We start from the raw sequence: 13602 nt of genomic DNA on the forward strand, positions 1-13602 counted from the left end.
TTTGAATAAAATGAATATAAAAAACAAAAATAGATAGGTAAATAAAGGACAATAAAAAGGTTTTAAGAAGAAGACTAAAATGATTTAAATTAAGAACATGAAATAAGAAAACAATACATAATCAAATTAAAATTAAAACAATTAATTAGTTGGGAAAAAAAAGAATGTAAAAAGTGGTTAAAAAGATGAATTCACATAAAAGCCAGTCTATAAAAATGGGAGATATTAAAGATGTCACTGACTTTGCATTAGATATTCATGATACAGATACTTTAAATATTACTAAATCATCTAATACATGATTTAATTTAAAAATAAAACTTAAAAAATGTCATCATTTTGGTTTAGGATCAATCCAGGATTGCTGGCATTTCAACTGATCCGCAACAACTGACTACAAATGATAAAAAACAAGTAAAAGTGACAAAAAGTCCAAGATCTAATAGCTGTAAAGTGTGAAAATATGTAGGTTTAATTGTTTAAATGTATTATTTTAAAGTAGCTCACTTAAAAAATATATATTTGAAACTTTAGGAAACTATTTGCCTTTATTTATCCAGAGGGAAAAATGTGCAGCAGTGCAGAATGAAGTTCAATATAAAATACAAAAACAAATTTATTCAATGCACAAGTCCACAGTTACTAGACAGTGTCTCAATTTTTAAACAATCTGCAAAACAGTTCTGCATCCCTGCATGCTAGAACGCTGCAAAGACACTTGAGCTTGCAGTTTTTGGCCTCTGCTGTCATCCACAGTGCCTGAAGGCATCATAACAACCTTCCTTCTCTGCATGGAGTCACTGTCAAACCTCAGCACACTGAAAACAAAGCTTCAAAAACACACTACAGGCAAAAAAGTGTCACACACTCCTAAAAGGAAAGGTCAGAGGTCACACAACAGATCAAACGTCTTACCTCGATCAACATGCAGCAAACTAACGTGAGCTTTCTTAGCTTCTTCCTCTGCATCATGCTTTCCCTGCTCCTGTCTGAATCGAGTAAACTAAAAATACAGACACCAAAGGGTTTAAAACGAGCGCTGGACTGACGCATTCTGTGTGCATGTGTTTAATTGCTGAGGGCCATGAAGGCACCCTCCTCATTGGGTGGAACACGAGTCACGTACGTCTGACTTTTCAGACATTTGAAGGGTTTTAAAGCTGCTGGTTTACGGGAGGTGAAGTTTTGAGCATGCATCTTTTTTAGATTCACACTGATTATTAACCACGCTGCCAATAACTACACCAGCGTTATTTTAACGAGGACGCTTTTCACTACACAACCTGCAGAGAATGTTTTAATGAGCAGGCCTCACTACAGTTATTCTAACTTCTTAAATGTTACTACCTCGTGAGAATGAGCTGGAGCCCCCGAGGTGTTTGTTAATAGTCAGTTAGTTTGATCTGTACGCCTTAAAAGTGTGTGCTCTGCTTCTGATTCTCTAAACGACCCTACAAACACACCTCAGGCTGGAAGACGTCAGCCTGTGTGTCAGTTTAAACATTTAATCCTGCAGTAAAACCCAAAAATAAAGATATAAAACAACAAAATAGAAAGCCAGAAACAATATTGAAGTGATGATATTTATATTTCTCACTGTGATTTGTAAATACAAAGCTGTAAATCTTGATTCCTGATATATTTTTGTGCAAATGCATCCTCCGGAGAAGTTCAGCTTTAGGCTAAAATCAGCCAAACCTAAATGAGAAGTCTGGATGTGGTGCGGTTTGGTTTTACCGAACCAGGAGGCTTTTCGGTGCAGAGATGCAGTTCACTTGTAGCTGAGTTATATAATCTGTTATTGTGCTCTGTAGTGGATTTTGAAGGTCAATACTTTTATAAATTTAGACTGACGAAAATACTTTGGGGAAGCCTTCAAAATGTTTCACTTTGACTGTTTTTGTCCAGTGTGAGATGTGATGTGTTTTATGTGCCTGCCTGTTACAGGGACAGGGGCTGCAATAAAATAAAGAAGGGTTGGGGATTTGGAAACTGAAAGGGCACCAACTTCTTGAGGTGGGCACCAGTTCCAAAAACTTTCTATGATCTCATCTGTTCTCTAAATAAAAGAACCAAACATCAACATACGTAAGGACAAAATCAGCACAAAGGAAAGAGGTCCCACCTTGGTCACAAGTATCAACCTGAAAGTTCTTCACAGGAGCTTTAATGTGAAGTGGACACCAGGAGGACTTGTTTCTACCTCAAGAGTGACTGACTGGGATTCAACTTGTGGTATCAAAAAGTGCATAAAAATGTAAACAAGCAGAGGAATGTATTGTTAAGATGCTAGATACACCCCATAACTCAACATCACTGCACTTGCTTTTAAATTGCTTTTAAGTTGTTCACTGCTGTCATATTTTTGTATTGTATTGTTCTGTCTCTAGGTCTCTATGTATGTCCTCTCTGTTTCTTGTTTTGTCTTTTATTTATTGTCATGCCACCTGTGTGGCCTCCTCGCCCAGGTCGTTATTGCAAATGAGAATTGGTTCTCAATTAACTCACCTGGTTAAATAAAGGTTAAATAAATAAATAAATAAATAAATAGTTCTGATTTAAGGTGCTGTGTAGTATCTGTAACTGCCTGTAGGGGGCAGTAAGGTACATTGGGGTGCTCTGTGATCAGTCGTATAGCATCTCATGAGCAGAAACATATGGATTCAGTCTGCTAGACAATCGTTCGTAAACTTTCCTTTTCACCAGAGAGACTTAAAGTCTGACGATGTTCTGTTAGACTCAGCCCAAATAAACAAATAAGTAATCCTGTCCTCAAAATTTTGTACTTATTAGATATTGTTAGCATGCTATAATGCTAATAATAATAATACAGTGAACATTTTAAATGTTATACATGCATAACTTAGTGTCTGTTAATGTAATTCCATCATAGATTCAGAGACTAGATAAGACATGGATGAGTCTCTGCGACTTCACTCATTGGTTCCTGAAGAGCCGTTATGAAGCCCGGTCGCCATATTGGAAATGCTGACCAATGTTCAATCAATTTTAAAGTTTGTCATTTAACTGTTTTTATTTCTGTTTCTGTCACCCAAACTTGCAGTATTGACATATTTAATGCAGCTTATTTCTCACATGCAAACAGAAGTCTTCAGTGTTTTTAATAACGTTTAATTTAACTCAAAGTGCCTCCAGAAGAGCGTCTGCACGCTGTCGTCAAACAACATACATCAGACATATGAAACGTGCTAAAACCCTCTAATTCAGAGCATTCAGTGGAGCTGAAACCCGGCACACCGCTGCGTTTATGTGGCTGTAAAACGGATCAGAGTTTTACATGTTTCAGTGGGTGGCTTCAGGTCTTTCATATCCCCCTTCCCGGGCCGACAACTGAAAGCTATTACTGAGCGCATTAAAAGTGTAAGTAATGAATCCGACCTTCTGTTTGCAGCTACTATCAGGACTCTGTTCCCTACGACACGCAGGGAACGAGGTTTTTAATATAATATGTGCATGTTGGAGCCCACCCAGCTGCATAAAACAGCAGAAACCATTAGCAGAGCAGGTTCAGCTGCGGGGTGAAATCTACGCTACATCTGCACTAAATCAAGCCTTACCCACACACACACGCACACACGCTCACATTTACACAGAAGTAGTGGACAATCTGGGAGATTCTCAGATAGACAGGCTCTAATTTAAAACCAGAGGGGTTAGAAGAGGAACCAAAAATAAATATGGCACATCTGGGGCAGCCAAACCGCCATCATGTCCTTTAACATACCAAAGAGATCTCTCCAAAACACACAGAGATAAGAAGAGAGGCCTCTGTCATGGCTCTGAACTGTGCAGAGTGATACTAAAGGAGGGCAAAGACTGAATATAGACTTTAAAATCTCTAGATGAAAACATGCACGGGTGTTATATTGCATTTTGCACCTTTCATGTTGATGTTTCTGTATCTCACAAGCAAATTAAGTGCCTCAAGCTTGTAGTACGAGCACCATGAATGAACGAATGCATGTTAACACACAAGAACATACACACACACACACACACACACACACACTGTCCAGCAGTATTCATACAGCTGACCTGTTGAGTGTGAAATGAACCCGGACAAGGTTTCTCACACACGTGGTATTTCACTCTCTCTGTGATTCAGACGAGCATAATTCCCTCACTGGACGGACCCGAGAGCCAATGAGAGCGTGTGTGTGTGTGTGTGTGTGTGTGTGTGTGTGTGTGTGTGTGTGTGTGTGTGTGTTTGTGTGTGTGTGTATGGTCACTGGTGTTAATCTGCTGTCCAGTCACTCTGGCCTGGAGCCAGTCTGGTTAAACATTTCAGACATTCCAGTGAGGTCGGCTCCCGGCTCACATGCAGACACTGTACTGTAACTCTGAGGCCGCTAACATGAAGGGACGCCGTGAAGAAGACTAAACCTTTCCCAGGACATTCAATTAAATCTATATTGTGATTTCAGAATAACATGCTGTGCAAAACTTCTTCTATGGTGCACCAAACATTTATAATCAGAAGGGGAAAAACAACCAAGCTGCATCCTCCAAAAGTGCAAAAAAAAAGCAGTACCTCAAGTGTCCACTAGAGGCTGGTCCCAAAAGCGAAGGTGTCCCCATTAACACCCAAATTAAAACGTCAATTTTTACAGCAGACTTGAATATGTTTACAACCTGGTACAAAACATAATTTAGGTCTCCAGTCCTCATGTTTTTATAAGTGACACCATTTTTACATCTGTTTTGATCCATGGACTGTATAAAATATGGACGTAGTATCCATGACGTCAACAATTAGTTTCTGAAGCTCTGTTTTGAGGTCAGTCGGCGGCGGCAGCCATATTGGAAATGTTGAACTCCACTTAACTGCAGTCGAGCGAGTGTGACGTAAAGAGGCGGGCTTTGAGCCTCCTCGCCAACAGCTACAGTGTTCCTGCCTGTCAGTCAAGCCAGCCTCTAGTGGACACTTGATGAACTGCAGTTTTCAACACTTCCTCATTGGCTTCAATTCTCGTGGCCAGAGGTTGCCACTTGTTTTGATCACATTAAGGCTAATGCAAGTCAAAAGACACTTAAAACCAAAGCTTTTATAAAATGTGATCCATTAATTTTAACATGCTTAATGCAAAAATATAATAAGTGTCTTTTTTAATCCTCTTTGGTGGCATCATAAGTATCAGATATTAAAAAATGGCACAAAAGTAAACACACAAAAAGGACTACTACTTCAAAGTAAGGATTAATAATGAGTAAGGAGTTATTTCCTGATGACATGAGTTAGAGTTGTATAATAAGAAGGCTGATGGACGTTGAAGGAGGGTTGGAGTTTGTGGCAGCGGAGTGTGGTCGCTGGTTTTCAGAGAGGGATGATCTGCAGCTCTGCACTCGTAGTTAGACATTACATACATTCCACAGAGAGGGCAGGTCCAAATGTTTCCTGCGTGAAGCCCGAAGCAAACGGTCACTGCTGATTTATTTTAGGTTCACTCCCACAGACCTCACCTCAGAGTTCCTCCTTAAACTCAGAAACAAACATGAGGAGGACTTTTGGGACGGTACATTCTGACCTTCATGCTGTTACTTAATATTTGAAAATTAATCATGTGGTGGGTCTAACAGATCTCCTGATGGTCTTTAAAATAGCTCCTAAACTACAGATTTTTATCTGAATTATTCTGAGTGAATTAATGTGCAGATGATGACTGTATTGTGATCGCAGGTGTTCTGGATTGGTTGCACTGTTTTTAATCTTATTGTGCAATAACTTACTTTACTATCATTTCATAAGATAGAAGTGTACATAGTGTATATTTCTGTAATATTACTATATTTATTTTAATTTTATTTTTACCTTTATTATTGTTATCATTATCATTATAATTTTTTACTATGGAAACACATTGTTGTAATCTTCTGTCCCGTGTTGTCAGCTGCTGGAATAAACTTAATTTAATTTGATCTAATTTAACTTTTTATATATTTTTCAATTTTTATACTTGTTATTATTTTATTTGCTCAAATTTAAACTTATTTTTAATATAATTTAATTAGTTTTAACTAAATTTACTTAAATGTGTCTTTTTTATTCATTTCTTTTTTTTCATTTTTATATTTGTTATTATTTATTTGATCAAATTTAAACTTATTTTTAATTTAATTTAACTAATTTTAATTAAATGTTTCTTTTTTTATTCATTTCATTTTTTTTTTTATACTTGTTATTATTTATTTGATCTAATTTTAGCTTGTTTTTAATTGAATTTAATAAATGTTAATTCAACTTAATTAAATGTTAAATGTTTTTTATTTATTTTATTTTTTCATTCTATCTTATTTAGCTTTTTTTCTGTCAGGGCCCACACGCTTTATAGAGAGATATTACATTTATTTTCTACTTTTTGCAGCTTAAAACAAAACTTTACCTGTATAAATAAATGCCATTAAAAACACACGGTATTACATTTCACAATATAACACATTTGAAACTAACAAACCTAAAAAGCACAACATATTCCTGGTAAAAGACAGGATTTCTAAAAGTTCCCCACAGAGAGAAAGCTTATTTTTATTAGTATAATAAAGAAACATGTCTAAAGTAATGACTTCGCCTCGTCTCCATCTGAAAGTATTTAATTAGTTGGAGCTTCATAGACCGGTTTCAGTCTGTCGGGATGTCTAGAAGCTATTTTTACTCTCTGTCCTGTGAGAAACTCTGCTGGGTATCTGCATCTGAAGGTCTTGTTAAAGATTAATCCAGTTCCAAAGCAGGGACGGACTCAAACAGACCTGAAACTGCCTGAGACGCCTTCGTAGCTTGGTAACAGCTCTTGGGGGTTTTGGGGGGTATTGGGTGTAGGGCGGATAAATGTGGAGAGTTAGAAGTCACGAGCTTTCTGAGGTTAGGGCTTTGGGCGTAGAAGGGTTAGGAGAGGTCAGAGGTCAAACTTTGAGGAATGTGTCATATTTAGAAATCCAAGACCGACAGGGACAAGGGCAGAGAGAGAGAGAGAGAGAGAGAGAGAGAGAGAGAGAGAGAGAGAGAGAGGTTAACTCTTCCCCCCTCAGGCTCCCATGACCTCACTCAGTAAAGACTGTTACCTCTACAGGTGAGTATTTCTGAGAGCGGGACTGAAACAGGAGACTTCACTGAGGTGGGCTTGTGCATGTGAACAGGTGTGTGTTTGTAAGTGGTGTGTGTGTTTCTTTTAACTGCAGGTGGGTGTGTGTGTCCTCTAATTTAAAGGTAGTAGGGGAGTTAATAAAGGTGGGTGTGTGTGTGTGTGTATTTATGACTTTAAACGTGAGAACCAAGAGTGAGTGTGTTTCAGTTTCACAGCACCATAATTAGCTCCTCTGAATGTGGTACTTTACTGAAATTTAATTAAACTATGGGACATATTTACTCTAAGTTAACTAGTTAGAGCACATATGACATTTTTCCTTATTACTAATTCTCTACAATGAAGCCATTCTGTACAACTGACTGAAAATCATTTAAAAAAAGCAGAAAATGTGACATTTTATAACTTTATTTGTCTGTTTTATGTAACTTAGTAAATATTAAAGCTCCTCATCGCTCCATTGACTGAATAAAAACATGAACGTCACAACAACTCCCCCTAAAGTGTAGCCAAAACTTTTGGAGCTCCTCCTATTTGCTGGCTGCAATATACATCATAAAATCTGCTTTCTCCATTATAACAGATGGAACATGGGTCAGCCTATAAAATCAAAATACACATCAACTAAATGTTTCTCTAGCATGGTTCTAATTTTTCTAACAAGTTAAGTTTATCAGTAGTTATTTGAAGCCAAAAAGAGTGGAGGTGGCATCATGATTGGCAGGTTTGTTGACCAATGAGGCTCCAGCAGCGTTCTTTACTGGGTTATCAGGGTATAGGCGTAACAGCAAGAGGAAACTCAACAAACATAAACACAAGAGTCATTACACTTGTTTTTGGATAGTAGTAGTGGTGCGACGTCTCCTGCACGTTGCAGTTCTGCTAGCATCACCCACTGAGGCTTTATTTTGGCTTCACTTTATCGCTATAAGAGGTGATAGCGTGTGGTCCATATTTATACATGATCAATGAACACTATCAAGTTTTATCATTACTTTTGTGAATGTTTGAGTCTAACGGCCAAATTCAAACAGATCCGTTTACGATCCGTCACAGCACCGGATCTGATCGGTTTCTATTCTAATCAATGTGTTAACTTCCACTGGATCCGCTCCGTTGCGTTCTGGCTGCGTCTCTGATCCGGCAGGTCGGAGTCCTCCGGATCAGATACACAAGACCTCTATCGATGCCGGAGCACGACGCATCAATCTCAACAGAGCAGATGGAGCGGGACAGGAAGTCAGGTTTCACCAAAACAAAATGAAAACATCCGGTTAATTTTCAGAATAAAAGACTCTGTGTTATCACCAGATCGTATTTCACTTAACTACAACAACAAACCAAAGTCATGATGAGCGGAGCCAGGCCTGGAGTCAACAGGTCAGAGGTTTTCAGAGGACCAGAAAGACAACATGGATGAGGAGAGGAGGAGGAGAATCGAGTAAAAACCTCATTCACATGACTCATCATGGCTCTGCTACGTTCTGAAACGCAACAGGTGAGTGTTGACGAAGGAGAGAGCCCAGATCCGAGACAGACCGGACACGGATCTGGTCGAAATCCGATATAAAGCTTTGAATGTGTCCCTTTAAGCCCACTTTGTTTTATTAACACACTAACTCTTGCCACTTTCCTTCCTGAGCCAGATGTTTGTGCACATTTAGGGTTTTTTAATCACCAGCTTTACGTGCAAATGGGAAATGATGATTTTTGTTCAAATCTGTGCAAAAGATTCTCTTGGAACCAGAAATAAAGAGGTGAAAGCAGTCAGAAGGATCCCCTTCACTGCTTCTGGTACAATGAACAAGTTGAAGAACAGTTAAGACAAACCAGCTAGAGCTAAAAGAGGCAGAAACACAGTAAAACATGTAAGTGAGGACCCTGTTAAGCAAGGATTCACTAACTGTGTGGTCTGGAAACACTTAGAGGAGAATAAAGGAAAGCCTCGAGGTACAAACACACGTGCATATGTCTTAAAACTCGAATCAGATTAGCAAATTAAGGACACAAGTTTGCAAGCCTCGGTAAGTAGTCCCATAACACCTGTGAAGAGGAGTGTGTCTGCTTTGTTTTGCTGTTACAGGTGTTGAATATCCAACCTGAGCTCCATGTTGCCTCAGGGACTTTGAAACTGATCCACAAATCGCCTGGAAGCAGCTGTGGGAGGTTTTTTTTAACTCATAATCTCCAGAAGATTCCCCCATGTGCAGGTACTCACGGCGGATTTTTGATTGTCAGATACAGCCATATACATTATTTAGTGAGTGTCAGTGTGTGTGTGTGTGTGACAGTGGGTCCCCTGCATCCCGTGTGTGTGTGTGTGTGTGTGTGTGTCCTGGAGGCCCACTATTTCATCCTGACAGACAAAACAGTGAGCGTCTCGTGATCAAAGGGTGGAGGAATGCTGTCAGAGGATCACACGCAGCCTCGGTGTATCACGTAATCACAGACAGGCGGCGAGAGCGCGGACGCAGCCCGGAGGTTACAGTGCAGCTGGTCGGGCTGAGGTTCACGGCTATCGATGGTTAATGTGGGAGGAGGGGGATGAAAGAAGATAGATGGTTCTTTGCTTTGGTCTGGGAAAGATCTATCTACATCTAAAAGAAGATCAGACACAGATACTGTTTCCCTTGAGTTAACTGGGAAACTTTGTGCAAACTATGAAGCATCGATATCACAGCCTGATTAAAAAATGGACGTAGTATCTGTGATGTCACCCATCTGTTTCTGAAGCCAATCGTCGGCGGCAGCCATATTGGAAACGCTGAACTCAACCTAATGTCTGTGGAGCTAGTGTGAGGTAAAGAGGCGGGCCTTTAGCCTCCTCGCTAACAGCTACAGTGTGCCCGCCTGTCAATCAAGTCAGCCACGCCCTTATTTGGGCAAAACTCGTCAGTTTAATAGCTTCAAAAAATACATAGTCCATACAGTGTGTGCTGATAGAGAAATGAGCTATTCAGACAAGCTAATTTTTTGAACCAGGCTGTAAACATGTTTATTTCTGCCGTAAAGATCGTCTTCTTTGAATGGGTGTGTATGTGGTTTCCTGTGTTTCTGCAGCCAGCCTCTAGTGGACGCTCAATGAACTTCAGTTTTTTTAACACTTCCGCACAGGCGTCATATTTTAAAATCAGAGGTTGCTGCTTGATCTATTTCCAAGTTAAAGCTCCTGTGAGTAACTTTGTGTTTGTGTCGACTTTGGCGCCCCCTGTGGACAGAGTGATACTTGTATTTTGCTGATCTTGTCCTGTATGTGTGTAAATTGTGCTTTCTGACAAAAAAAAATATCCTGCTTCCAACTAGTCAAATATATCACTCACTTTGGTATGCTATCAATCACCTCGTCTGACACCTACCCCCTCGCAGCAGTTTCAGGTATTTCAAAATTACAAAACATAAATTATCAATACTTTGCTGATGGTCTTGTTTGCTTCTGTAGCTCATAAATAGTCCTTGTTGTTCTTTTCAGTCTGTTTCATGACCAATCAAAAACTCCTCACTGGAGCTTTAATTGCTCTGGGGACCAACCTAGTGTCGTTACGGAGTTATAAAATGCCTTAAAAAGACAGTGTAAGAATAAAATAACTGAAATTTGGAGCTCTAAATTGAAGTTAAAGTCCCTAAAAACTTTTCAACATTATAGTACTTCACTAAATCTATCTTATCATGTTGATGTTCACAACTTAACGAAGAGTTTACACACTGATTATAACTAGTTAACAATAAAAATTGTTGTGTATTAAATAATTGCTGCCGCTGTTTTGGAAAAACAAATTGCACAACGTTCAGAGAATTAATGTTGGATTGTTCATTCTTCAAGATTAAAGGAGGATTAGCAGGCAGGAATTTTGCCCACAAGGGTTTTGTAAACAATAACATACTGATGTCTGTGTTGGTGTAAAGCAAGCCGACTCACCTTTGAATATGACATTTTAAAAAAGCTGAATGGGTTTATTATAGGAGGAGAGAGAGAGGGGATCTACCTGTGTGGGCTGGTGAACTGTAACTGTTAGATAAGCGAGCTTAAACAAACAATAAAGAGATTAACTCAGCTCGAATCTAGCTCCAACACGCTCCTTACTGTCAGAGTCAGAGGAAGGGATGGATATTAAGAAAGGAGGATTTCATTCAAGTATGGATTTCCTCTGAATAAACACTCATCAGGTGTCTTTGTGAAGTCAAAGCCTACTGCTGTGAATCAGGTTGTGAGTCGTACAAATGTAGCAAACATGATTAAAAAAATGTGATTAATAACTCTTCTATATTCATCACTAACTCAGGCTGTATTTCAAATTAAACAACATATTTAATGACTTATTATAAACTGACAGGCAAAGGCTAATGCTAGCTTTCAGTCACTTTCCAGTTTATGTTAAAGCTAGCTAAGGAGCGGCTAACAGCTAAAACTGTCTACAAGATACAACAGAGAAGTTGTACTATCAACTCAGAAATCAGAAACTTGGATATGTTAACTGAAATGTCCCCTGAAGTTAGAATTCCAACTCTAAAAAACTGCCCCCTGCATCAACCATAAAAAGATTAACTTTTAATATTTCTTATTTGCAACTCAGTCTTCTTTGTGCTAGTTCTTTTGCGTGCTAACTATCACGTTGTGTGCTGTTATGGCTTGGTATTAAAACATTTTTTTAGTGGGATATGATACGAAAGGAAAAGCATAAACAAACTTGAACAACATATCGAACGACCCAAAAGCTACTTTCCAGCTTCAGGCAGCATAAGCTAAGAAGAAAATGCTAACGTAGGTCTTTTGTTTATAGTGGTGGCTAGTAGTAACCAAATATGTTGTTTTTTTCCTCAAAATTTGGCAATATGTCCGTTGAGAATTTCCCTTTTGGTCATCTTATCAGTTGCTTATTAGTCTGGAAATGTTGAAATTATAAAAAATGGGCGTATTTCCTGTGTTTCTATCACGTACAATCCTAAAACACAGATCTAAGACATTATAACTTCCATGCGTACATGGTGAACTCCTTGCAGTTTTTAAAGTTTTTTAGTCTACATTTAAGGCTTAATGATATTTATCCAGCTCTAGGTGCACATTAAAGCTTTCTCTGTCACACTGCAGTGAGTCGGGGTCACTCGGGGGGGAAAGTGACCTTTCATGAAAGAATAATATTTTTCACTGGGAATTGAATTAGCTGAAATCTAACAGGATGAGGAGGAAGCAGCAGCTGGCCTGAACTCACAGCTGAAAGGAACTGCAGAGGCAGCACAACAACAGGACAGTGAGGGACGCAGTCACCGGCCGAACACACACACTTACACACACTTACACACACACTCTAATTTAATTCATAGAGAGTTATTGGCGTTATGAGATTTCCTACCCGGCCAACACAGTCTGTCTCCCTCTCCTGAAGCTCCTCCTTCTTTTAGAGTTTTTAGAGAAGCTCTTTTAGTAAAATTTTAAAGCACAGGTGAGTCAAGATTGAGATTTCGTTGCTGAAAGTTGAGTCCATGTGTCTCTGCTCTGTATGAATGATGAATGTGTGTCATTTACAGTGAACTCTTATCCCCATTGCTTCATATCTGAGGCCGAGATTGTGCGCCTGGATTAGGACAGGATCCAAGATAAGAGCCAGCAAACACACACTGTGCAGAGTGTACACACTCACACACACCGAGGAGTCCGTTACAGCGTCCCACCCTGATACAGATCTGTGTTTTCCTTTGGAACTCCCAAAACCTAAGCACAAAAACGACTTTGATTTGCTTTTTAAGAGTTCACTTTACGTCTCGGTGCGTTTTTCCAAAGGGTTGTGAGACAGTCCATATTTTTGCAGACGTGTTTTGGACTCGGCCTTTCCTCTCTGACTTCCTCTCCTATGTTTTTTGGCCTTCGTTTCACTCTGAGCGGACATTTTCCTCCCCTTTCAGTTGAAAATCTTCAGGGTGTTTTCACAGCCTTCCTGATTGGTTTGGTTAAAATGATCTCAGGTCTGTTTCTGGTGAGAAGCGTTTGTTTGGGCCGGTGTGGAAGCCGTTAACCTTGAACTAAATATAACGACTCGCACCAGTGTTTGAGCAGCTTTGGTGCGGTGCAGGAAGTCTCAGCCAGAACATCCTGTGGAAAAACTGCTGACTAAGAGAGAACTCTGGGAAACAGAATGTTGCTTCATGAAGTGGCTTTGATGACAGCTTGATTCTGATTGGCTGAGGACATTCTAGAGTTTGTTCTCTTTGTATAACAGAACACACTCTAGAGTGGAACAGCTCTGATACAAGCATCAACCTCCGGTCTAAAAATATGAGCCCAATGAAGAAAGTGTTAAAAACTGCAGTTCATCGAGGATCCTCTTGAGGCTGGCTTCAGAAGTACCGGAAACCACATACACACTCATTCTAAAAAGCCAATCTTTACAGCAGATCTAAACATGTTTACAGCCTGGTACAAAGACGAGTGTAGTCTGGATAGCTCATTTCTTGATCGGCACACACTGTATTGGGGGTGATTTTTTTTCTAACACAGCAATTTCAAAGA

At 39.3% G+C, this 13602-nt stretch overlaps 1 protein-coding gene across 1 annotated transcript in view; it reads right to left on the reverse strand.

The window, feature by feature from the left end:
- Positions 1-13602, reverse strand: part of rassf3 (Ras association domain family member 3) — an 84299-nt gene that overhangs the window by 45332 nt on the left and 25365 nt on the right. The gene's annotated exons all lie outside the window — the stretch shown is intronic.

The sequence above is a fragment of the Notolabrus celidotus genome, chromosome 21, assembly GCF_009762535.1.
Source record: "Notolabrus celidotus isolate fNotCel1 chromosome 21, fNotCel1.pri, whole genome shotgun sequence".
Lineage (NCBI taxonomy): Eukaryota > Metazoa > Chordata > Actinopteri > Labriformes > Labridae > Notolabrus > Notolabrus celidotus.